This window comes from Cebus imitator, unplaced genomic scaffold, assembly GCF_001604975.1.
Source record: "Cebus imitator isolate Cc_AM_T3 unplaced genomic scaffold, Cebus_imitator-1.0 Scaffold27, whole genome shotgun sequence".
In the NCBI taxonomy this organism is placed as follows: Eukaryota; Metazoa; Chordata; class Mammalia; order Primates; family Cebidae; genus Cebus; species Cebus imitator.
Genome location: NW_016107342.1, coordinates 16,131,007 through 16,134,714, shown reverse-complemented (window position 1 = coordinate 16,134,714; position 3,708 = coordinate 16,131,007). Strand labels below are relative to the sequence as shown.

The following is a 3,708-nucleotide window of genomic DNA, read 5'->3' as shown; positions in this document are numbered from 1 at the left end:
TGTTGACCAGGATGGTCTCGATCTCTTGACCTCGTGATCCACCTGCCTCAGCCTCCCAAAGTGTTGGGATTATAGGCGTGAGCCACCGTGCCTGGCCTGCAGAGAGTGTTTTTATATATTAGAGGGCACCAGGAACATAAGGGAGCTATGTCAGTTTTGGGATTGGGATGCCCTCCGGTAGCTTTGCCCCCTTCCTGGGCAGTAGTGGCTCTTCTCCTCCTGCCTCCCTGACTCTCCCACTCTTCCCCTTCCACCTTTTCTCTCTTCTCTACTCTCTGCTCTCCTTTCTTCCTCACCATCATCGTCTCCAGGCCCGTGTTTCCCAGGCCCATCCCATTCCATCCACAACTCCTCAGGCACTCGTCCTCCTGCAGATGTGGTCACACAGAGCGTCTGGTGGTGCATCACCCCTGTTTGCCATTGGGACCATTGAGTCAGGGTGGTGATTTGCTTCAGGCATGTAATTCCATTCCTAGCTCAGCGGAGGATGGGGATATAGTACAGTAACCCTTCTTAGTCTACAGGGGACATGTTCCAAGACCCTCAGTGGATGGCTGAAACTACAGATAGCATCCAACCCTGTATATACTGTTTTTTTTCTATATGAACATACTCAGGATAAAGTTTTATTTATAGTAGACACAGTAAGATGTTAAAAACAATAACCAGTAATCAATTAGAACAATATAGTGTAATAAAGCTTGTGTAAATATGGTCTCTGTCTCCTGTCTCCCTCTTTTCCAAAATACCTTATCTTGTACTCACCTATTTTTGGACTGCAGTTTATCTGGGGTAACTGAAACTATGGAAAAGCAAGACTGAGGATAAGGGGAGACTAGTACATCGCTTCATCTCTAATCGAATGGAGATTCCTCGTTTGCTTCCAAATGAGGTTTTTTTTTTTTTTTCCTTACAAACATAAGTTTCGTTGAATATGGTCCACAGTTGTATTTCACATTATCTCATGGAGCAGGGCCCCTGGGTAGGGGCTCCTGTGTAGTAATTGGCGGGGGTGCGTGTAGCCAGGGGAGAGGGAGCAGTATAGCTGGTCAAGCCCAGAAGGGGAGAAAGAGAGCTGGGGTCTCTTTAAAACCTACTGAGGGGCCGGGCCTGTTGGTTTATGCCTGTAATCCTAACACTTGGGGAGGCCGAGGCAGGCGGATCACCTGAGGCCAGGAGTTTGAGACTAGCCTGGCTAACCATGGTGACACCCTGTCTCTACTAAAAATAAAAAAAAATTAGCCAGGTGTGATGGAGCACCTGCAGTCCCAGCTACCTGGGAGGCTGAGGGAGGAGAATCGCCTGAGCCCAGGAGGTGGCGGTGCAGTGAGCCAAGATCGCGCCACTACTGAGGCCACAGTGGTGGGTGTTAGCATGAGGAGGTGGTCAGGATTAGCCTCAGTAACTCAGACTTCCACTCCCTTGTACAGGCCTCACTTTCCCCACCAGGCTCCAAGGCAGGTCTGAGGGTATGAGGTCTGTTGATCTGAGGATCCTAGGGATATCCAGCCACATGGGAGCCTGAGATATTTAGCATGGTGGCCAGGCCCCCTTTCCCAGGGACTCATTTCCCAGCAATGTCTCCATTGTCTCCACCCCATTCTGCAAAAAAAAAAAAAAAAAAAAAAAAAAAAAAAAGTGTTTTTCTTTGGTAACTTTTGCAGGTACAGAAACAACAACTGATCAGCTGACAAAAGGGGGAAGAGGCGAGGCAAGCGAAAACCTTCGAGGACCAGTTACTTCCAAGCCCAGGTCTCTTCTTCCCAGCACAGCTCTGCCCGTAGTCTGGACATGCCAGCAGGAACCCTCACCCTACACATATTGGGATATGGCCTTGAACCCCTTCCCCTACAGCCCATTGGCTCATGCCCACCTGGCTGGCACACTTGTTTGTACCCATCTGGAGGCTGATGGTCGAGTGGTCCATGGGAGGCAGATTGTGGTTCTTGGGGTCATAGAGATGCCTCCTTGTGCTGTAAGCGATCATGCCTGACTGGCTGGTGCATTTGTTGGTGCCCATCTGCAGCCCAATGACACACTGGCTGGCCTTCATGCCTTCATGGTGGCGTTGTCGAAGTTCTGCTCCTGCTTCTCTGGGTACTTGACGCCCATGTCCACCCAGCTCTGCAGCCCCTTAGTCTTGGCCTTCCCCACCAGGGCAAAAAGAGACACCTGCATGTGCGTCATGTTCCCACCTTCAAAGAGGTCGTCGGCCTTGAACAGGTCCACAGGGTTCACGCCGTAGCTGACCACGGCCTTGATGAAGTTGGAGAGGTTTTCTAGCTGGTGCCACTTCTGCATGGAGTGGTTGATTTGAGGACTGAGTCTAGCTGTAGCTTGTTCATGAGTGTACATAAGATAATCCTGTCCTTCAGGCTCTTCTGAAGTCGGGGCCGATGGAAAGGCCGGTGAGTCCCTCCTTCCAGCTGCGGAGCTCTGCCTCCTTCTGGGGATCATTCATGGACAGGAGCATGTTCTTTACCTTGACTGATAGCTGGTATGAGAGGCCCTTGTTGAACTGCTTAGTGTTCATGGCTGGTGGGCACAGCTGCGGGAAGGGACCAGACGGGGGACAAAGGAGTTTTTTAAGAAACTGGCTAAAAGCACCATTGTGTTAGATGGAGCCACCTAATACCATTAAGCTCATAAGCATGTGTCAGTTGGTAAGTAACATAAATGTTGAATGGTTGGGCTTCAATTGAGTGCCTGCTGACCCAGCTCTAATGCTAAAATTTTCTTCATATATCTTTCATACATACACTACATTTATGACTCCTGATCTCCGAAGCACATTAAGGACATTCTACAGGAAACACAAAGTCAGCTTTATCTCAGGATCTGGAGTTTGAGACTGTCAGGCACTTCCAAATATGTACCCCATGATCTATGATGTGTTTCACACTTGGCACTCATTAGAATTGGCTTAAAGATTATATCTAAAAAAAGTATCAAAACCAATATAAAATATGTAATAAATGTTTTGCTTTCCCCTGCTCCACAATTTAAGCCTCAACCAATTGTATGCAAACCTTGTCTCTTCTCCCCCGTGATATTATCTTTAAGTTCTGTCAGAGTTGACCTAGTCCTTGGGAAAATATAAAATGGGAAAAGATTGTCTTTAGAATTTCTTTACCTTCCCCTCCGAGATCCCATAAAGTCTTGCTGCTTAGCTTTCTGGCCTCCTGGCTGCCATGCTGTCCTGGTTTCCCTAGGAGCCTACCAATGGTTCAAACAGGACGTTGAACCCAGAGAATTATTTTTCACAGCCTGACAGTGATGTTTCTCTCTTCTGACCTCTTGTTAAGTGTAAGCAGTGGGTTCCAGGAGCTGAGCCTTAGAGTATGAAGTAGGTGGAAGCATGCTTATTGTGGTCAAGTGGACAGTTCTGTCATCACCACACACTGGGGTTTAATCTTCTCAGTTCAGTTACTTTTAGGATAATTTCACAGCAATGGACTAGAATCATTTTTAGACAGTATGATTTAATAACCAGAATGACTATGGTACTTGGATACCCAAACTGGCCTTATCAGGTTGGTAGTTTTAGAGATCATATCAGATGAACCCTTCAGCAACTATACCAATTGCCTACTAGCCAAACAAGCTCCTTTGTGGCTAATTGTTTAAGGTGTAGATACAAAGATGCATTTCCTGTCTTTCAGAAGCAGACAGTATCTGGGAGACACTAACCTTTACCAATGGGACAAA

At 47.4% G+C, this 3,708-nt stretch overlaps 1 pseudogene; it reads right to left on the bottom strand.

Annotated features, from left to right (window-relative positions):
• Positions 1 to 1,807: 1,807 nt before the first annotated feature.
• LOC108300405 lies at positions 1,808 to 2,533 on the bottom strand (annotated as a pseudogene).
• Positions 2,534 to 3,708: the final 1,175 nt, after the last annotated feature.